The following is a 24,936-nucleotide window of genomic DNA, read 5'->3' as shown; positions in this document are numbered from 1 at the left end:
TAAGAGTCTCTTGAAAGTGTTTGTCGTAAGCCACAACAAATTATTTAGGTAAAAATACCTAAAACATTGTTGAAGGGTTTGTTGTACCCCAAAACCACTTGTTTGGGTGAAAAACCCTAAAGCATTTTTTGAAGGATTTGTGGTAAGATAAAACCACTTGTTTGGGTGAGAAATCTAAAGTCTTAGAAGGGTTGGTGGTAAGCCAAAACCACTTATTTGGGTGAAAAATCCTAGAGTAGAGAAATTACATTAGTTGATGAAAATCTCAAATGGTTATGGGTAAGTAATAGTGATAAGGGGAACACAATTTTTTTTTTTTGTAAATGGGTACCTAACAAGGCTCAATGTCGGAACCCACTCTATTTAATTTTCTTACTATAATTTTTCCCACATAAGTCATTAGTGTTAGAAATAATGGGGGGTTGTTAGAAGACCTTTTTTCCACATCTATAGCTAGACTAAGTCAGTACTATATGTACACTAGTTCACATTGAGTCTCCCCTAGATGCGCATTGAATGAAGGGGATTTCTCCACATCTACAATAGTGAAATGTAATGATTATTAAGCTTACTACTAGTTTTTTCCATCATACCATCATCCTACCATCCATGTAAAGACTCTAGATTCTTCTTCTTTAGCTTCAACCCTCTATTTATAGAAGCCATTTAATTGGGTTTTAGGTGTGCAATTAGATTAATAAAAATACTTTTGTTATCTATTATCACCATTTTCTTTGTTCTCTGATTTTTAATAATTATGTTTATGATTTAAATTGTAGAAAAAATATTTACATAAGTTGATACTATAAATCTTAGACAAGCTACAAGCACATTCAATTCTACCAATTTTTTAAAAAAATTATTAATTACATATACTAAGTAATTTCTTTAAAGATTAAACAAGCTAAATAAGTTGAAGATAATTTATGTAAATAATTGTGTAAAAACTTTCTTGTGAATCAAAATGTCAAGAATTCTAAATCTAGAATGGTCATTCATTAGTGTTCTATTTTATACAATTATTTTGTACATTTCATGATATTTATGTGTATCTCACATTGTCATACAATATATTTTTTAGTTGTTGGATGTAATTGTGATGGTTAACACTATATTTTGTTGATAAGTTATTTTTTATTAAATTAGAATGGGACATTCTTTGATCCTAGATAGTAGAACTTAAAACATAAACTCAAAACTTTAGACATTTAAAGCCTAAGAAATATGAGATATAGTAGAAAAACAAACCAAAAACCTAGAGCACAAGACAAGATACAATATATTCAAATTCCTATTGTCCTTACTATACTCTATAGAGTTATTAACGTACTCAAAATACCTATTCATATGAGATATTTTACCCACTAAAATAACTAATAATTAAAAACTAAAACTTCATAATAGCTATTGTTCTATCAATTTTAAAACTAAGATCAATGGCCTTAGCTACTAGCATTGTTCGACTCTCCTTCTTAGATATGATCTCACAATTCTTTAAGATATTTTTGGGCTCCCAATATTTAAACTTGTTAGCATGGAATATCAAACTTGATATTGGTGAAAAGCATTGATATTAGATACATACACATAGATTATGATATTGACATGGAATGCTTGAGTAAATACTTAAAGTGTATGTCACATATAATATTTTGACAATCAAATGAAAAAATGTCACATTGATTATATTTAGAAACATAAAGTTAATAATTTGAAGTGCAACAATTTCAATACTTGAATTTTTTAATTATTTTGAATTGAAAAGAGTACAGGTTAAATTTTGAAATGAAAGAAAATTACATCAAATATATAAAAAAACATAATACATGATTGCTTTCTATATACAAATACTATTAATTAGTTAAAGCCCCTATTACAATAGTTTATATATTTAAAAGTAAGTCTACTAGAAAAATATAAATATTAAAAGTTATTAAATTCAATACTAATTTAAGCTGAATATAATACATGATTGATTGCTTTGTGAGTTCTATTATCTAGTTAAAAATTATTGTTCAATAGTCTTTAAAGTACTTAAATGTAAATATTTATATTTATAGTATTCAGTAACAAAATAAACATATTAAAAATAATATATGTCATTTTGCATGCTTTCTTACCTCTCTTGTCACATGTTATTTCTCGTGCTTGTTTATCTTCATTGTGATATATCATTTTACATTTTCTTACAGTGATCTATCTATATCAAGAAAGTTTTGAAGGTTCTTCAATCAGTTGAAAATATCAATGCTTGGATAGTGCCAAGATTGGGAACAATGTAGATATTACTTGGTGTGTTTGTCTTGGTCTCTCTATTAATTTTTAAGAAAAATTGGGTCACCCTTGTGCTTGCATTCTCTTCAAGGTCATCTTTGATCTTGACACATACATTTTTTGATGGTATTACAACCAAATATTGCATATATTGAACATTACTTCTACCAAGTCCAAGCCTATTCTAGTCATTGTGGGCAAGTTCATTCCCATATTCTTTGGATTTATGACTGAAGCTATTACTCTAAGTTCTTTCAGAAATTATGCAACTATTTTTTTTTGTGTATTTAATGCTACTCTAGATAGGAAGATAGTTAAAATATTATTTGAATGCACATGTTGTATTTTAGTGTGCATTGTCGTATTAGGAAAAAATAGTACTATTGGGTAATAGGTGAACATATATTTTGACCATGCCCCTATTATGCAACTGCTCACTTGTTTATTAGATACTCTACCCATTAGTTAAGCTAATGTGACTTTGATAAGGTAGTTAATAGAGATTGAACCCATGCTTTTCTACAATGCTAATTGCAATGAAGAAACAAGTGGCTATGAAATTGAGTCATCATGCAAGTGGTGAGACTAGATGTTGTTGAAATATTTAAAATGTTTAGGTTAGTCCTTTCAAATACAGTCAATGCAATATCTTGCTTTTTTCTTTGTTTTGGCTCTTTAGATATATATTGAGAAAATGTACAATATTTTATATTTGTTGTCTTATTTATCTATAGTATAGATGTTAGTTTAAATTTGTACTAGTGAAAGACTTCTATATGATTTGTTAGATTTTATTCTTTTATATTATCGATCCTATTTATATCTTCCTTTTGAAGTAGGGTATGCATTAACCATTTTTTCATGGAATATCATTTTTACACTGGTATTATGAACACATAATAATATGCTCAATAGAACATTAACAACTATCTAAAAGATTGAAACTCTCATTTATTCATAGATCTCTCCCCAGGTCTGCCACAAACACCTTACTCTATAGGCAAAAAAAAATTCACTAATTAAAACTAAAATAATATCTTTTACAAATTGAAAAAATAAACTTTTTTTCATATTTAATCAATAATTTTTAGATTAACAAAGTGAATATAAATCTAAATTTAAAAAAATGCACTCTTGAAAATGGTGGTGAATTGTTGAAGGCTATATAAAATAATTTAATAAATTTCTCATGAGGCCAAAGAAATATTTTTGATGGAATATTAGTCTCTAAATAACAAGTAGATTATATTTGTTTGTTTGTGTTTTAAAAGTTTAAATGAATCTAAATCCATAGCTATAGAAACTAGGTTGTGATATATTTTTAAAAAAGTCTTATCCTTTAGCTCTTCCCTATGTTGCCATGGCAGAAACTGATTTTCATATTTGATGACATTAAGCTTTTATTGCCACAACTTATGTTGAAATATTTGTTCAGATTGTAGCCTTTTTATTTTTTATTTTTTCAGTTTCTTAAGCATCAACTAAACATCTTGATACTTTTTAATTTTTTTTTTAAATTATCAATCATATAATTGTCACTGTGATAATTTCTTTCACAGGTTGTGTGTTCTATTTAGGATTGTCTTTTTAGGGACTTAATAGAACGAATCCATTGTTATGAAGAAATCATTACTAATATGTGAGATGCAGACAAAATAGAAAGTTCTTAGTGAACAATCATAAGGGAAAAAAATAAAATGACAATACATTGAAGTAATCCAAGGAGAAGAAAATAAGAAGACGACATTCAAAGCTGACAGAATAAAGAATAGAGAGTAGATTTAGAACTATGATGTAAAAATTTAAAAATAACATGTAAAAAATTTACAATTCATATTAATATCATTTATTATTTTTTAAGATTTTCATTCTAGTATTAATATTTTCAATTATGATCATTGATCTATCATTAAAATATTTAGTATATAAGAATGTATAAAAATAAAAGTAACAAGATTTTCAATATAAATATATAAATTTTAAATTTATATTATGTTTAAATATTTTATAGATCTACACTCAAATAGGCTATAATTAATATTCTTTCCATCTGCTCTCTATGAAACATAACATTGGAGTATGTATGCGAGGAGATTTCACATTTTTTACATTTTCAGTAGTCTTTGTACTCTATGTTGCAATTGAATAGATTCTCATATTGCCTTTTGATGACATTTTATCAATTTATTTAAATAAAAAAATTGCATATCTACTCAAAAAATGTTTCCCATATACATCAATTATTTTACGAAGAGGGAAAAACAACAATATTTCACGTGCTGGATCAAATTTTTAGATATTATTTTGTTTTTACCGAGTTTTAAATTTTATTTATTATTTATATATTTTTTGAACTTTTGATTTTTTATTCAGTTAATTTATACAGAAGTGTAATGTATTAATTTATAAAGTGTAAGTGAAGTGAAATTATATTACAAAAGTTAATAATATTAAATTTTAATTTTCAAATTGAACAAACATGCTATAATATCATCTCGTACTTTTATCATGTCGATATAAGAAATAATAATAAATGCAATAATAGAAAAAATTTCTAACTACTCTATTAGGTATTAGGTAATATACTTATAATTTTAAAAGCATAGATTTATTATATTGAAATTAGTTGCTGAGTCATAAGAAAAAATAGCCAAGTATAAATCAAATTTAACTCAACATATCATAATACGAATATAGAATTATTCATAAATAAATAAATTTATAAGTCCTGAAATGGTTTGTATTTTTATATTAGTGCAATGAAATGAAAATTTATTTTTAATTTTTAAACTTTAATAGTTAAATTGAATAAATTGAAATGTTGATATTATTTCTCATACAATTTATTTATTAAATTTGAATTTTAAAAATACATCTTTAGATTTCATCAAACACCACTCGATTTATAATACCTTAAAATTTTATATGGTATTTTTTTGCTTCATGAAAAACTGTTGAAATTGTGAATCTTTACAAAATGCTTTCATTGTGCAGCTCTACCTATTTCTCCATCACACTGCTGAATGCATTGAAATAAAGTCAATAGAAATGACAGATCACAGGATTCCATAGCTGGTTTGAACTCTTGCAAAAGCACACAGCATCGTACATTCATAACATATGGACATGTATTCTGTCTAACATCCTCATCAAATATATTTCCATATAGTTTTTTGACTGGATAAACTACTGTCACAAGCTTTGATGAAAGACACTATTTCTTAGATGCTCTTCTCCACAAAAGAAAGTATATAGTTGTCATCCTCTTCATGACGCCTGGTAGCCAAATCCGGTAAAAAATTCAATTCCAATGAAGAGAGAACATTTATAATCTGGGTCTCTTGCTCAGTACTCCAACGAATTGTTTCTAGATATTGCATACATTTCTCAATGCAATCATTAGCCAACATTTCAAAAGCAATTGATAGAATTGCCTAGGCACGCTTCCATGCTTGAGAAATATATACTCTTACCATCCATGAGTGCAATGTATTTCAAATGGTGATCAAAGGTTTGAGGAGTAGTTAGGCATATTTCAATTGGTTTATCCATTGAAGAACCTTGGAAAAGCTCTAGTTCAAAAAACATCATCCTTTTAGGATTTGAGAATGGAGATAAATTGGGTTTCTTCCGTACTCTTCCTCATTTTTTGAGTCTATCAATTCTATGGATTGAAGATGAGCCTCTGCCATTTCATAAATAGATACACAGAAGGAAAAGTGATGATCCTTATGTTGAGCAGTAACAACGATTATTTCGTTAATGTTTGAGGATAATGCAAATCTTTGTTTTGAAGGAAAAAAAAAAAAGAAAATTGATTATTCCAAATAAACCAATTCGAACATGAAGGAAATAATAGCTTTTGGTTTTTTTCTGCTTTTTTATTTCCTTTTTCATCTCTACTTTTTTAACTTTATCTATTGATTTTACTAATTTAACCCTTCACCATGGCTTCCAAAGCTCGCAGAAAACACTCTTATATAATAAGAAAAAATCGAAAACCCTAATTCTAAACAATATATTAATAATGTTTTCAGTCACATCTCTACAATAATTTTCCTCAATTGAATTAAGAATAAGAACGTCTCCCATTATGATAGATTTGGTAATGGTTGGATGTTATCGCAAAGGACATATTTTTGCATCCTTAGGAATGAGTGGTGCTACTATGTCATCAATTGCTACTAAAAATTAGTTTTGTACTACATTTTTATAATTAAAACCAAATATACTCCATTAGTGGGCATGAATGGGTGATGGATGATTCTAGCTATAGCGACATACTCTACTTCACATAGCTAGCTATGGATCTTGAAAATCTGTTGAATGTTTATCTTTTTCACATTTCTTATGAGATCATAATTCATATCGGACTTAAGAAATATTCATTTTGTAAATATACGTACAAATTATGAAACCTATAGACTGAAGCATTGGATTGAAAATTTTGAATTATAAAAAAAAATCTCAAGCAAAATTAGTGATAACATTGAAAATTCTAAATTTTGAAGATTGTGTTATTGACAATCATATTAAAAATCTGAGTCATGGGCAAAATCAAAATTTAGTATGTAGACATTCCAAATCAATAGCAAAAATACATTGTAAAATTTGAAGTAGAATCAACAACCACCTCTTAAGTTGTAGTACATTCTTTTGGTTCGTCATGATGGTATCCCAATATATGAGTGATGCAGATGAGAACTAGGAGAATTAATAGTGGCAAAAATATTCAGAAACCATATTGCAACAAAATTATTTATTAAATGACATTGAACCAAACCAATCTCTTTACACATGTTAATTCTATTTTCTCTCATATTGCCACATTCAAAATTTATGTAACATGTATAAGGATAGAAAAGGTACGTGGATTGTGAAAGAATTGTCATGCTATGTAGTTGAAAGTTTATAATGTGCCAAATGTCAATATTTTGAGTAATATTTTTTTCTTCCTAATTTTTTGCTAGAAAAAGAAAAAGATCATTAGGAAAAAAGGCCACAGTTAGTGGGAAAAAAGAAACAAAAAGAAAAAATTCTAGTTTAATAGAAAATTAATACAAACTATAGGATAAGTAATTGTTGTCACAATTCTCAAAAGATGGATTAATATGAAAATGCATTTGAAAACTTTAGTCTCCTGCCTTAATAGCAAGGACTAATAATTAAAGTTAGATGTCCATTTAAGCTAAACATAGTATATGTTGGTATCACAAATATACATACTATTGATTAATTTTTACTACTTTTAAATGCAAGTGCTTATAATATAGTTCTTCCAATAAAATAAACATATTAAAGATAATAAAATTTGCATGTTGTGGTTCACCCCATTGCATGACGATTATGTCACGAGGCTCAGCTAATTGAGGCCTTGTGTTTGAAACTCCTTTTCAAATTTGTCCCATGTGCGAGTTGTTGCCTTTGCATATTTCATGAGTTGTCCTACTATTCCAACCTTGCCAACCTATTCTGCTCTTCAAGCCACTTTGTCAAGCTTTCTCTATTCCTCATGATGTTGTGCCTTGTTGAGATGGAGTACTGTTCATTTGTGTTGGGAGATATAAGTTGGTGCTAGTTTATTGCCTTGGAGGGATAAGGAGAAGCTATGGAGTGATAAGGATTGGAGGGATAAGGAGGAAGATTTTATGGAGCAATAAGGGATCATCGACTAATTACTAGAATTTTTTTGATATGATGTGATGTATTGTGCAGTATTTACAATGTGATGAGGTGTTAGTGTCTACTCATTAGATTATAGAAATGTAATGTTCTACCACGAGGATGTGGTCCCCAAGATGTGATCTCAATGTTCAATACGTTTTAAAATAATAATAATAATAATAATAATGTTACCTATAATTTTTTTTAAAAATTTGTATATTAATTTAAATCTTAAATATATAGTCTTAAAGACTTCACTATAGAATGCAGCATTCTAGAAAAACATTATTTATTAGATATAATAATAATAAGGTAAAGACTTTTTATATTTTATGATACATATTTGAAATCAAAAGAAAGATAGATTCATTATTAAATTTCATTATAGAATTTCCTAGAACCAAATAAATCTCCATCAAACTACATTCTAACCCTTATAAATATGTAGACCTTTGAACTGAATTCACGTTTATTCTCACATTGCCGTCTTTCAAAACTCTCATATCACAAATCTCTTGAAATTTTGCCGAACGGTTTCAAATGTACTGTCAAAGCTTAGTATTAAAATAAAAATCCAAAATCAAATATGATTTGTGCGCCCTCTACGTTAAATAGTCCAAGTCCTGTCTCTGAGAGGAATCCCCCTCTTGGCCACCCAAACATAAGTTTCCTGTTTTACTATCGTAACTGCAAGTAAAAGAGCTCAACATACTTTTCCCGCATTTTACATCGCTAATTTATTTGCAATAAAGAGAACCGCTGAGGTGAAAACGAAACGTCTCTGACTTCTATGCATGTCAAGAGCTTTTTATTTCTCAGATTCGATGGCTGTAATTAATCGCTGAATAAAAATCAACCAGTCTAGATAATGTCAATGTCTGTGGGAAGTCAAGTCTCACCTTTTGCCCGTGACAGTGAGAGCAACTCCAAGGGAAATGCTCGCTATCCATTTACAATCAAGGTAGCCAAAATGGTTGCGGATCTTATAGGCAAGGAGTATGTAATACACAAAATAAACTATAGCCAGATAGATATGATTGCTGACCATACATTTAAATAACTATAGCCAGATAGATATGATTGCCGACCAGATTTAGATGATGAGGCAGATGGTGACAGGGGAGTTTATGGATATGAATTGGTCTTGGTGCTGCTTTTCCCACTTATTCGGTTAGTGTTGTGCATTTTGGACAACTAAAACTCTATTTTGAGTTTGGAAATATGGATATTTTCCTTGTTTTTTACTTCTTTCTTTTTCCTCCTATGCTTGATGGAGTTCAATATATTATCTCTATTTTTTTCTAACAACTTGACATTAGAAACGAGAAATCATTCTATATCATTTCATTTAATTTCTTCTTTGAAAAATAGTTCCAGTAAATTATTATTCATTAAAATGAAGGCAAATGTGTGGCAAAATGAAAGACAATTTGAGAGTCAAAAGATAAAAATATCAAGATTGTATTCCATTGAATTCACTTGGATTTGCATTCAATGATTCTTAGATTGAAATATTGAAGCTATATATTAGCTATTATTTTTCATATGTAAAACTAACTATGACAACAACTTTTGAGAAACTAACAACTAATTATATATTATATTATATTTAATCTAGCTTAGGAAGTAACCTAATTATTTCAATATGCCAATATTCTTCCCTTTATTAACTTAATCCAAACAAGAGTAGTGGTTGCAATGGTTTCAAACTCAACACTTCAAACACTTTGAGCAATCACCTTCACCAATCCTTCTCGCTTGCATTAGTGGATCTCTTGACCACAAAATGTAAAATTATTTGCACAACAAGTGTTTGAACTTCCCCTACACAATGAGACACATTTCCTTGAAATTCAATATCTCATCTGAGTGTTTATAATTAATCCTCTAGTGCTTCAAAATGGATTCTTTTATTCAAAGAAAAAATTGCAAAGACCTACCATTTCTGAGATACAAATAAGTTGTTTCTCATGCAACCCCTAAATGAGAAGTTATCTCAAGATGATAGAAAATCTTTTTCCATTGTTGCCTCAAACCTCACATTGATTTTGATACTATTTATCTATATGATTCAACATTAAAATATCTCATAAACATTTGATTCATTAAAACCATCCCAATTTTTTAATTCACAGCATGAATGACCATCTTGACATCAATTTACAAGATCAATTTTACAAAAAATTCATGCATAGGATTGTCAAATTCAATTATTAATATTTTTTATAACAAGTCAAATTATGATTAGCTATCAAAGAAAATTGTGAGTATTCAAGATCAATGAATTTGAATCAAAATCTACAAACTTGAAATCTAATAATAATACCAAAGTTAAGATCTAAGCTTTAATAGTGTGCCTCTACATTTGAGAATCTATTATCATCTTTTATTATTCTAACTAAAGTATTTTAATTAGTACCATCACTATCATTATAACTTGTTGTCAATTTTGTACTCTAGCCTAAATGTAGAGAATATAATCTAATGAATTTAAAACAAATGTACAATTACAATGAAGGGAGGAAACAACATATAAGTTTGAAACAAACCAGATGTGTTATTTCTTATGCTAATGTTTATGGTTTGAATAACATATAGTTTCTAGAAGTTTGTTCAAAATTTCTCCACCCCAAATTTTGGCCTCCTAATACCATAGAGAGTTGTTTTGTGTGAGCACAAATTGTTTGGTCCCATATGGATCCTATGCTAAGCAAAAAAAATCCTAGGAGAAAGATCCATTGAGTTTTTCCATGAAACTAGTTTTTCATTATGACCACCAAATACGATCCCTATGTAAGATTTTGGAGTGAGATTTGCATAGTAGATTAAGGATCTTTCTAAAAATAGAAGACACAAATTGTAGATAAAAACAAAACAAAATAGAGATGTAGAATCAAGAATAAATTTATATTAATCATTATATTTTACAAGATGTTTGCAAAGATATAGGAAATGCTTGAAGAAATTATGTAGGAAACATCAGAATGGAACTAATGATATAAGTTCTAATTTGGCCTTAAATTGTAGTACAAAACTTGAGTTTGGGCAGTGATAGTGATCCAAAATCTATGGACTATTAATTAAAATCCCCTCTCCTATAGATGTTGTTTTAAAGAATGAGTTTGACTAATACATGAAAATCAATGGACTATGAATTAAAATCCCATCTCGCATATATGTAGATTTAAAGTATGAGTTTGATTGATACATGAAAATCAATTGACAGTTAAAATGGTGGATCGAATTGAAGTTGAAATTAATCACCAACATTCTGGAAACAATGTATCTCTATGATGAGCTCAAAACTTGGCCAAATTATTTAGAGTTATTGTCATTGTTGTAGAATAAGAAATCACTAGAATATAATAGCATAGCTTGCAATACCTTGGTTGTTCCTAGTTGACTAACCAAATAAATATTCCCTTTGCATCCAACATAAAAAAAATTACCTACTACTAATTGTGTTGTATCTTGATTTAACAAGATTTGAGCTACCCAATAATAAGAACAAATATTCCTAGGGTGTAGCTACTTCCCATATTCAACACACTATTTAGACATCATGACCAACTACAATGCTAAACTCCTTCACTTCAGGATTTGCAAAACCTAGGAGGGTAGACCTTAGATTCCATTATGTTACTAGTGCAAAAACCATAAATCTGAATCTATATTAAGCAAATAATAAATCCAAATCCTTTTATGCTTATGTAATGACAATGGTGTGAAATGGCTAACAACATGACTTATGAGATTCACAAGATAAGCGCAAGTATCATTTTTAGCTCTACGACATGAAAGGGAAAAAGATTTTGATTGTAAGATGGTTATCAACATAACCCACATATGAAACAACAAGATACATGTAGATCCTATGACTTATCAATGCCTTATCCATTGGGTATTCCACAAATCACAACATACATCCAAATATTGGTGATCTATCTATTCGCTTTGTGAATCAAACATCTATGTTCAAACTGGATCTCATACTCATTAGATCTTTCCATGAAATATGCAACTCTATCAATATACATAAAATATTTACTTGATTCTTTGAATCAATGGAAAAACACATCAAAACATACAGCTCTAATCTAGTTGCAACTAAGATCTACAATCTTTGATCATAAACAACCAAAGATATAAGCAATAGAGATAGGAGACAAGAATTAGAATGAAACTGATTTCATCTATTGCTTCTAAATTCATTTCTTTGAAACAAGTACATTAAGATGCATGCAACTAACTCATAAAATCACCTAATAGATTAGAACTAAACATTATAACTTCATTTTGTTGTTCATACAAGAGAGAATACTGAAGAAAATAGTGGAATCACAATTATGGAATGTGTCCAAAAATCTAGAACGAACACATCTTTGACCCCTATAATACAGTAGGGAAGGAATTTTCTTGAGAGAGTCAACTAGGTCAAAGTTATTCAAGGTCAATATATCAAAATACATTATAAAATAGTTTTGAAAAAAGAGAGTATCCATTCAAAATAATATTTAAATTAAGAAAATTGATAAGAAAAGTCAATTATAATGAAATCCTAATATTTATCAAGCTTTCAAAGGTTTATACCAGTTTGCAAGATATAAAATAAAATATTGACATCCACAAGTTTATTGAAATAGATATAGAAGATATAGTTAACTAACATTTAAGGTTTATTTATCTTTCTCTACAAGACTGTATTTTTACCTATTCTAAATACATTAATCTAACCAGTATCTTCTCCATAGCTGAATTGTTCTTAATACTATCATTGCTAACTGTATTACCATTGTCATAACTACATTATTCTAACTGGTAACATTGCCATTTCTATAGCTGCTTGTGTCACTTCCATGTGTTTGCCTGAGCATAGAGCTTGGAATCTGCAGAGTTTGAGGTTCCATTTTTCCTTCCAGCATCTGTACCACTTGCCTCATGCTTGGCCTCACTTCTTCATTCTCTTGAATGCATAGAATCGCTGCAACACATGCTCTTCTTACCTCTTCCATGTCTGCCTCATCTACAAAACCCTCCTCCACAATATTAATTACGTTCCCTTGGCAAATTTGAGTTCTAGCCCATGGAGGAAAATAAAATTTACTTGAATCTTGCACATTTAAGTCTAGATTTCTTCGTCCAGAAATGATTTCAAGAAGAGTCATACCAAAACTATAGACGTCAACCTTAGGAGTGATGGGAAGACTAGAGATCCACTATGGAGCTAAGTATCCTCTCGTTCCTCTTGTGGTCGTCAGCACATGGCTGAAATCTCTACCCATGAGCTTCGCCAACCCGAAGTCAGCCAATTTTTGTGACATATTACCATCTAGGAGAATGTTTTCAGGCTTAACATCACAGTGAATGATGCAATCTCTGCATTCCTCATGGAGATAAAGTAACCCTCTTGTAGTGCCTAGTGCGATCTCAAATCGGGTCTTCCAATTGAGTACTTCCCATTTATTTTTAGATTTATTTGTGAACAAGAAAGAATTGAGAGAGTTGTTGGACATGTAGTCATAAATCAGCAACCGTTTTGATCCTTGTACACAAAACCCTCGTAACCGGACCAAATTGACATGTTGTATGTTTCTGAGAGAACTGATTTCTGCTCGAAATTGCTTCTCCTCTTGTCTCGAACCCTTCAACTTTTTTACTGCCACAATTGAACTGTCAGGTAGACGACCTTTGAATACTGACCCAAATCCTCCACTCCCCAGCTCACACTTGAAATTCCTTGTTGCAGTTTTTAACTCCTTGTAAGTAAACATTCTCAGAAAAGGGTCTGAGGAATCTGCACGCATGTCCATTGATTGTACCTTATGTCTCCGCCAAATTAAAATTGAAGACATAACCAGAGAAATGGTGAGTACACCGAAAGTACTTGCAAGCACTGCGCCCACACTACATGTGCGTGTGTGTTTCTTCGAAAGTTGAGAGGCACCTACTCTAATGAAGACATTTAAATTGCTTTTGGATGGAGCAGAGTTGCGCAGGTTGAGCAAATCTCCAGACCAAATTTGGCATGAGGGACCTGGAGGCGGGTTGAAAGCAAACGTGGTGCATGAACAGTTGCTTTGGCAGGCTTTCTGGCAATCTTTCTCTGTGGATATTGCAGGGTGTGAGGATGCAAAATCATTAGGCAAGGTGACACCAACATCGACGAATCGGTCAGTGTTGCAGTTCAATAGGCTCATCCGAACATAGCCACTGGAAGCCCAATCTTGTGAGAGCCAGGCGAGATTGTCTCTGGGTTTGAAGCGCTCCATGCAGCTACAGAGCTCAAGATTTCTAGAGTCATGGATATTAAAAAATTAAAACTATAAAGAAACATGGTGACAACATATAACAAATTATTTCATTAATCTGACTACACACCAACAACCAATTACATAACCTCTATAAATAGAGGACTTCCAGCTATTTAGAGCTTACATGTGGATCATCTAATGTGACAGCACTAACACTTCACTTAACAACCTTGCCATGTGTTTGGAGACAAATTTAATTGTGCATGCATGTGGTGGAGTTAACTATAGTCCTACAAAACTGATGGCTAGAGAATAGGGAGCAGCAGTCAACTGTTAAACATAATAGTAGATTTGGTGCAACAAACTAGTGACTTATTCCAACATCCTTCCTTAATTTCTACCACTAAAGACTCTTTCAGTGGGAGAAATTACAATAAGAAATTTAAACATGATAGGTCCCGGCATTAAGCCTTTTGAGGTACCCATTTACAACATAGAATTTTTTTTTATTTTTTTTATTTTTTTTAAACTCTAAACTTTTCTCTAGCATACTAATATTGAGTCCATATGAAAAATAATCCATCTACCGAGTCACATAGGTACCCAGCCGCTGTGCTCACTAGTTCTCTAGGAATATTTTTCAGATACATGGTTCATCAATATAGTAAAAACTTTTGAAGTGTCAGGTACAACTGATAGTACACCTCTGGCTACAACCATCACTATTGTGATCTTCATATTGCAAACATTGACTTCAATGATCAGCCTTTCTTTTAATTTGACAACAACATATCTTCTCTAGCTTGCTCCAACTTGCATTTCCACAACTCCTTTTCTCTATCAGTTTGGTAAGGTTCCCCAATTTCTTTATTTACTAACCTCCATAAAGCCTTCTCTCTTAGAGCATTCTTGACTACAATCTTCCAATCTGCAAAACCACTTCCATCAAAGATAGGCAAAACTTCATTTGAAGAACCCATGTTAGCAAAAAAATCAGCTTTCAAACAAATCTAGCAATATTCCAGCAGCATAACAGCCCTGCAACCAAATATCACTCCAAAAAAAAAAAAATCAGCCCTTCTTTAATAAGTTGAACTTCTTCATCTAAAACAGATTTGCAAAATTGATCAAAAGTTTGCTGGGGGTATTGGGATTTAGTTGAAGAACCCTTTTCCTTGATTCCTTAAAAACTTTATATGGCTGGGGAAGCTTACTTTCAACCATTGCAATCAACTGAAAATCCTTTTTTGCATATTCAGCACCTATTTTTTTTAGCTGAGTATTTAAAAAAGTAACTTCATTGAAGTAATCAGACATTTTTTCAAAATAAGATGGATCTAAATTCATCAATTTTTTTTCTATACTAAACTTGCTAGCCATGTCTGCATCTTTATAATCTTTTTCTAAAGTCTCCCACAGCTCTATTGGGTTATCAATATCAACAAATCTTCTATTGAGATTGGGGCTCTGATACCATATTAAAAAAATAAAACTATAAAGAAAAATGGTGACAGCAGATAATAAAATTATTTCATTAATCTGACTGCACACCAACAACCAATTACATAACCTCTATAAATAGAGGACTTCTAGCTGTTTAGAGCTTACACGTGGATCATCTAATGTGACAGCACTAACACTTCACTTAACAACCTTGCCATGTGTTTGGAGACAAATTCAATTGTGCATACATGTGGTGGAGTTAACTACAGTCCTACAAAACTGATGGCTAGAGAATAGGGAGCAGCAGTCAACTGTTAAACAGAATAGCAGATTTGGTGCAACAAACTAGTGACTTATTCCAACAACAGATACTGTAGGCACCACAGGCACCATACACGGTGCATGCATCTCTGGGCACAGACCATGAAAGAATCCATCTACCGCCAATGAACATATACACTTGCACTTGTCCGGACCTAGTGATTACTCGACGCACGAGTGCATTGAAATGAGGATTCAATGTATAACTTTCAAACATACCTGAGCTATTACTTATAACGCTGGTGTTGAGATAACGTTTGTCTGCAATCTCTGGAATTCCACTGTAAATCTTGCCATCCCAAATCCCGGTCCCCCAAAACTGTACAGAACTATTCCATACCAGCACGATTTGTTTGGCCCCAGATGGATCTGTGCGTATAGAGAAAAGCCCAGGACCGGGATCGAAAGAACTTTTCCAAGAGAATATCTTTTGCTGTCCCCCGAAAATCATCCCTGGCAAGGAGGTATCTACAGGATTGTCGAAACTCTGCCATACAATTTGATATTTATTGTCCTGATCATCCAGTGTAACAAAATTACCAGAATCTAACAGCACAGCTCGAGATGCCTTGTATGTAGTGTTGACTGACCAAATAGATGTGCCCTCCGCATCGAACAGTGCCAATCTACCATCTTTTGACAATATGAAAACGCCAGGCCGGTTTCTGGCGGGAGTCTCCCTGTTGGCGACCCAAACATAAGTCTTCTCTGGTATTTGGGCATACCAGATGCCAATATACCAGGTGCTTCCATTGGGGCTGAAGAATCCCAACTCAAATTTACTGTTCTTTGAAATAATTGTCTGGTTTCCGGTGAGAGAGGCACCCAACGAAATAGTATCTCCAGCCTCGACAGTAGCACCGTAACTCTTCAATTGAGAAAACTCAATAACAGCAAAAATAAGGCAAAGGAATAACTTTCCCATTGCTAAAATTTCCAAGAAAACTTCTAAGATAGAAAGCCCTCTGAATGCACACAGGGTCAGTTCCAAGAGGCCGATAAATAGCTTGAATGGCTTGGCTGTACTTGAAGGCGATGTCTATACCGACATCAACACGACAATTTTAAAATAAATTTAAATTTAAGATATAATTATAAAAAGATTTTTAATTTAATTTTAAAAACAGTAAAATTTTGATTTGATGTCGGCACAGACATTGGCGTGTTTGTACCGGAACAAAATGCTGATGGTCAAAATGTTATATCTCGCGAGTCTAGACAAGTTAATTTTGACTCACTTGCAAGTGATGGCACAATGACCAGTTTTACAAAGTCAAAAAATATTTTATAATTTAGAAGTTTTTACTTATATCATGATGTTCATTTTGTTTTTACAAAATTTGATAGAGGATTCGATTTGTCCATTTATTGCTAGCATGTTCTAATTTTAAATATAAGCATAGAAATTGTAAGATATTTTCTTACTAAATTTAGTTGATTATAATACATTTTATTTTAAAATTCTATTAATTTTTCAAGTTTATAAATTTGGTTGCATCATAAATATCTATTTTAGAATTCAAATTTTAATATAACATTAGTATAATATTTTGAAGATCAATTATTTATTACACATGGATAACATAAATATATGAGACAACATTATGTGTTCTTTATATCTTTAATTACAATAGACTTGGACTTTTCAACTTTCTCAATTTAGATAAATATTAATTTCTTATTTTAATTTACTTTTTTTTCTGCATTGACTTCTCTAAACATTCATAGATGAATGAGAAAAGGCATCAAAACACAAATGAAACAAGTTTAATAATTTTTACTACTGAAAAAAAATGTTTTGAAGGGACCCAAGACAATTTAGAATAAAGTTTTAGTAACAATTAGATTAGCAATAGAATCCATAGCCAAAAAGCTACGCAAGGATTAATACAATACAAAATCAATATAAGAAAGACAACAAAAAATGACAAAACATTTGAAAAATAACAATAGAGGAATGAAGCGAGATTCTTCAAAACTTTAACCTTAATTTGGTTCACGTTTAGTACAACCTTCTTTAGTTATGGAGTGTGTCTGTATGAAGCTTATTTGTCTTTCTTTTTAGGATCCTTGTTCTTTTATTGTGCCTAGTTGGATTACCTTAAACAACACACTAAAGTTTAGCATAGTGTGTTGGCTAATGTAGGACCATTTATAAACATTGTTTCTATATTTCCTTTAGATTTCATACAGAATTATATTTATTATAGTTAATGCAGATCTAGTGAGAAGTGAGGGTAGATGAGGAACATATTTTTGAGTTGCATATTTTCTTACTTGCTATTTTTCTCCACAATTGGCTTAACTTTAGGTTTTAAAGGGTGAGTTATTATGAAAATATAGTTTTTATTTAAGGTACTTGTTTCAAATCAACCAAAATCAATCTAGATTTAGTATTTATATTATATTATTTTAAAAGTATTATATTGATATTTATAATAAAATAAATTTACTTTATTGATTATTATGTATATTTAAGTAATAGATATAAGTTATATTATAAGAAACATATTAAAGTTAATTTAAAATAACATAAATATTTTTTAAAATATAATTATAAAAATAAATAAGTATTTTTATTATATATAATTAAATAGGTTAGACTATAAATTGGTCTTTATATTCTAATTAAAATTAACCATTTATATAACATGTAGTGAGAAAAATATGGAGACAAATTAGAGTAGATTGTGTGATTTGAGAATTCAAATGTAAAAAATGCTCATACCAAATTTATTATATTACCTAACATATTCAAGCTATTATCCATTTTTAGAATTTTGAAAGCTTCTAAATTTTTTAATTCATACTATTTCTATTTATAGGGAAGTGTTTTTAATATTTTCGCAACCTTGTATTACAATAAAATAACATGATCAAGGCTAGTATGATAAGATGATTCACTTTCATTTACTATTATAAGTGCATTACTTATGCTTAAAGTTCACAATATATTGTTTTTATTTTATGTATGAAAAACTAGCCAAAATGGGGGTTGAGCCATAAACTAGCTGAAAAGATAGCAACAGGTTACTTACAACACATTTTCATCCTACCCCCTTTCTTAATATCAAAATCCCACACATTTTTGTCAAGGATGTTGAGAAATTGGATAAAAAGGAGGCCAGTTAGGCTAGTTGGTTGTTTTCTTTTTGCCATAATGACATCGTTGTTTTATTTTCAACTATCTTGGAGTGGATTTCTCTAATAGAAGTCAGTTTACATTCTCTATTTAGTCTATGAGTCGGTTTACACTTTAATTGTTCGGATGCCTTGATTTTTCTAGTTATTTGCAAATCTATGATCCATGAACAATTCTAACCACCAGCATCTATAATCTATTAAACACAACTAAGGGCTTGTTTGGTGGTTCATCAATTGATATAGGGAATAGGAATACAAATTCTCATTTTGCCTCTAAAATGAGCTTATACCCATTCCAAAAACTAGTTGTTATTGGAATAGCCATTCCTATAACCAATTTACATTCTATTCTTGATTCCTATGCCTACAACCAATTCCATATTTGGAATAAACTAAGATGATAATAGAGGTATTAAGTATGAAGATTATGAATGATATAAGATTAAAATAAGTTTCCATCTTTAATGAAGTGCTTTGAGGAAAGAGGTTAGATTCAATTTATTATGATATAATTTTTTGAGATACTTCCCCTCAATTATATACCATATTTATGAATTCTCAATTGGCGCAAGGAATTTTCTTCTTATGGACTTTCAAAATGATGTTAAAACAATTCTTCTTATCTTATTGTTTAATATTTTTGAATTCATAGAAATGCGTAGGAATTGGTCATCTAATTTTTTTGGATTAATAGATATGACCTATGATCTTGCATAGACAATTTTGTCATCTCATGAGGTGTAATGCCTCGCCAAGGGGTCCAAAGAATTAACCTAGAATTTCACTAAGTTTGGTAACATTTTTTTTTTTTACATAAAAGTAAATACCATACATAACTTATTCACAATAACGGAAGCAATAGCAATGTCCATCTGAAAAGTAAACATAACATACATAACAATTACATTCTTTAAGATCCCTTAACATTGAATTACATATATGAATCCATCTAGTACAACAACCACATGAAATAATAATGATAAGTCCAATGTTCATACATTACATTTCTAAATGCTCAATCATCCATTGTACATGTCACAGGGTATGAAGGCTTAAAAGAATATACATATGTGAAATAAGGTACATCATCCTATGCTAATCCATGATACATCAAAGACAATCACATGATACTCATGATGCATCATCATAGAATACATATACATCCATTAAAGATCAAACATAATTAACTAAGTGCATAGTTCCTCCCAACTGTTAATAGCATCATTAGACCATCGTGGGCCCTAGCCATCCTTTCGTGCGTAACATCCCAAATCACCGAAGAGATCATCAGTATTAACATAGTAGGAATGTCACTCCTAACATATACAACATCATATGTAGAAAGTAATCTAACATGCAAATATAAGCATAAGATAACATCATCTAACATATGCTAATCATCAATGAAAGGATACATATCCACCATCACAATGGACGCATCAGCCACGATGTCTCACTGAATCTCAAATGATAAGAGTGGAAAATACACTACCACCCGACTGCGTGGTACCTAAGTAGTCCACTCCCACTATGCTGAGGAGATAATCTCAAGTCCCAAACAGGTTATCCATAACACATAGCACAAATCTCTATAGTCCAGGAATCCTAAAAGTATACTAACTCAAAGGTTCCAATCACAAAACTGACATCTAATCCCAGAGGCACACAATGACATGTAGGAACCTACTATGCAAGCGGGAAAGTGTCATCGCAATTATCACATACAAGTTACCCTGGCAATTAGCTAAACTCCACGGGTCCATACTGATTTCATGCGGCCACTAGTACCCTCTCATACTAACGAGGCATACTACGAAATGCAAGGTCGCAACCATGCATCTCACTACTCCCATCTTAGCCTGTATAAGCACTCAAGGCATGGGCGAGAACAAAACACTTATCTTTTTAGGTTCATTTTGTTAGTATTAGGTGTGAATGTTATCACTTATTAATCCAACTTACAAAGAGTTACCCTGGCAGCCTCTTAGGGCCCCAGCCCCCATTGCAAGCCACTTCCCATCACTACATGTAGATATCCTACCCTAATGCTCATGGACTCATAAATATCAAAATCACAAAAGATAATCCATAAAATCATCAAATATGCATAAAAGCATCAAATCTCCATGAGAAAACATCCATAGAAAATCATGAACACAACAGCTCTCTATTGGCAACTGAAGTATCACTGATAATCAAAGTATCCAATGGTTCTCAATAACCAAAATATATATCTCAATCATACTGATCGAAGACTCCAAAAATGGTTGAGTCAAACATGTCACAACATGACATCATCAAGAATAAATCCACATCTCAGTCCCATCATGGCAACTAGAAAATAATCAAGGATAACTAATCGATAACTCAAAAATGATTAGCTCAAGTGTCTCATACACATACATCTCAGCTTCACAAATGAAGACTGATGAACAAATACAAACAGTAAATACAAACATTTCATAGAGCATACAATCACATTATCATGGTTGGGTGTATAAAGATCGAGACCAAATAAGATCAACATGCCAACACATCTCATAACCCCCAAGCCTCTGGTAACAACCTAGGACTGGTCAACACTAGTTAACCCAAAACCCAAAACAAGAAGCATATAGAATACACAATGCAAACACATGTTTTGGTTTTGCTAAGTTTTCAAATTTGAATTTAAAAGTCTCAGTTTACATATTCCCAAATTATATTAAGTGGAGAAATTTCACATTTTTTCTAACCCATGTATTTTTTTGATAGATAAAAGTTTCTCCTCAAAACTATTAGACTCCATTTGCTAATTGTACTAATAATATTTTGTTTATATAAACATTGTTTGAAAAAGATCCCTATCACAAACCAATAAGACTCATTGTAGTTTTTAACATGAATAATCTCCAAATTCTTACATTATCATCTTCATTAAACAACTCTAAAATTGTTTAATATATATTAAATAGTATTCAATATACATTATAAAAATTCCACTATATAAACTATATTAAAATATCTTTTCTTTTAATTTTCTCTCATTTAAAAATCCATTTACTTAGATTGACTAATAATTAATTACACTTCTTCTAATCTTAATTAAATTTGATTTAATTAGATTAGATAATAAAAACTAATGCATATTAATAAGATTCTAATAAGGGAAGATTGCAATAATATCTTTAATCCATTCCATGCTTTGGTATATTATTTTTTTGTGAAGTTTTAGCATAAAGAACTCTTGGTTATGGGAAATGGAGAAATATCTGTCCTTGAATAAAATAGTCTCAGTACGATAGCCCTATCTCCCTAATAAACCATTGGATCGGGTTGAAATTGAAATATGTTGAAGAGGGCCAAGTTGCGCCAATCCTGACCGGAGTGATCGAATAAATTTGATCACAATAAAAAGTTATGAATGATTGAGTTCGGGTCTATCCAAGGGGCAGCGACAGGGCAGTTTGTGATGAATTAAAAATTTCCTCTTAAAATTATTGTTCTCTAAATTTAACCATAAAAGGGTTTATTCATACGCATCCAAAAATATAATTGATAGAAAGATTACATCTAATCATTCGAATTTTCACCATAAAATTTTTATTTTAATTCCAAATCTTGTCTTTCTAATTTAATATAAATTCGAACCCAAATCCGATTCATATCTAATTATTTCTCCTTAATTGGATCTAGGGTTTTTCTATTGTTTTCTTCTCAACCAAATAGCATATCTAGATTCCAATTTCAAATTATAGATTCAATCATAGAGAAGTTTCAGACACAGACACGATGAAGATAGGAATGCATGATGCGAAACTAGCATAAGTAAAATCACAAGAATCTACCTAGATTCTGATGCTAATTCACTCTTCCTCAGAAAACCCACAGAGCAAGCTCCCTTCTTCAGAGTTATTGAGTCCTCCAATGCTCTAATTGCTCTCCACGCTATCTCTAAGCTTCTATGAATGCCTGAATACAAAGAGCTCTCAAGAAACCTTTGGAATGCTTCTTGAAATAGCTGGAAGGTGTCACCAACTAAGCATGGGTCTTTTCTAACCTTTTTGATGAGTCATAGAGTTGTAGACACCTTGTGCTTAATTGATGCACTAACCTCCGTGTTATTGACACATGTTAATTCTCATGCAAGCTTATAACTCCAATAATTTCTATTTAAATTTTATAACTTTTATTTTAATTTTTTTATAACTTTTATTATTATTATTTTATTTATTACTTTATTATTATTTTATAATTATTATTAATTTTAATTTCTAGTTTTCTTTTATTTAATTCATTTTTCCCAATAATTCACATTTAATTAATTACAATCAAAATATCAAAGATCATGATATTTTATTAATTTTCTCAAATAAATAATTTATTAATTAAATCTATTTATTAAGACTTAATTAATGGAAAATTCACCATAGACCTCCAAGATAAAATATGAAAACCCATCATAGAACAAATCATACAAAATAAATCTAAAGGGTTAAAAATCATGAAATATGTCATCCGACACATTCAATGGGTATTCAACTTTGATACTTGTCCTAGCTCACTAGGACAAATGGTTTTTAGGTTTGGGATTTGGACTTGAGAATTTATCTCCCTTCTCTTATCATTGAGATAGTATAATAGGGTACGCTCATCTTGGCAATTCAGGGAAGTCGATACCCAGTACCTGCAACCTGCTGAAAAATCATGCATGTACATACAATATATAATACTAAGCTAAATAGACAATGGTAGGAAGTGGTGCATCGTGTAGATCCTAACTAAGTAGGTGACTACGACTCCCTTCCTTAACCACATCAGAAATGCCATATGATAAAAAAAAACACACACACCATACACATGCAAGTATGGGGTAAGTAACCATAATAAAACACATGAGATAATAAATCATCTAACTAATCATCATTAATAACTAAAAACAATGTAATGATCATCATACATACATGAAATGTAAAGTCTAAATGATCTCATCATACATCAACTAAATCCCTATCATAATATCTGATAGTGTCAAAACAACACCACTAAACTATCAACATAAAACTAGTCTACATAGTCTGATAATAATAGCAACAATAAGTCTAGAAAAGATGTGAACGAGGGTAGGCACTACATGAGGAATAAGCCATTCAAAGTGTTGATTTATCCTAGATCAAAAAAATTATATGATATAAAGCACAAGTCAAATTTTGATCCTCTTTTCCTAAGAGGAAATGGTTGATGGGCTATCTATTATGCCAATTCATCCAAGGAACAATCCCAATGTCACCTGTTATAGTTTCAAAGCCTTGAACTAGGAATCAAGCTCTAGTAGAATCAATAAAAAGCATTCAACTTCACAAAGTAAGAAAAGTCCATTTGAAATTAATAATTTTTATATATGGCTATTTCAAAGATAAAAATAATTTGTTTCAAAAAGTTAAATGAATGATATTGTTGATTCTTAATAATTGAAATTAAATAGAGGTAATATGTCCTTTTATAAGAGAGCTTGTCAATTTATTTATGCTTTCCTAGGTTGCATGTTGATGGATTATAAAATATCATTTTTTCCCAATATCACAATAGATCAAGACTTGGAGGTTAGTTATTAGGCTATTGTATTATCTTGAGCCTAGTCAAGACCACCTAAGTAATCTTCAGATGGGTAGGATAAGTTATAAAATTATAATTAAACATAATTTAAATAGAAATACAATAGTATATTTGAGCGATAAATGAATTCTACGATGAATACATGTGCTAAAATTAAAAGGAATTATATCCTACAACTATCTACATAGAACCTGATAAAAAGAGGCATAACCTAAGAGGGAAAAATATAAAAGACGTGTGTTTC

The 24,936-nt window shown here is 30.7% G+C and overlaps 1 pseudogene; it reads right to left on the bottom strand.

Moving 5' to 3' along the window:
* Positions 1-12,606: 12,606 nt before the first annotated feature.
* On the bottom strand, positions 12,607-16,878 carry LOC149566912 (G-type lectin S-receptor-like serine/threonine-protein kinase At2g19130; annotated as a pseudogene).
* Positions 16,879-24,936: the final 8,058 nt, after the last annotated feature.

The sequence above is a fragment of the Cupressus sempervirens genome, chromosome 3 (assembly GCF_028749045.1).
Source record: "Cupressus sempervirens isolate cs-2001-9-10 chromosome 3, ASM2874904v1, whole genome shotgun sequence".
Classification (NCBI taxonomy): domain Eukaryota; kingdom Viridiplantae; phylum Streptophyta; class Pinopsida; order Cupressales; family Cupressaceae; genus Cupressus; species Cupressus sempervirens.
The sequence above is the reverse complement of the archived record's forward strand: the minus strand, read 5'-3'. Positions and strand labels throughout refer to the sequence as shown.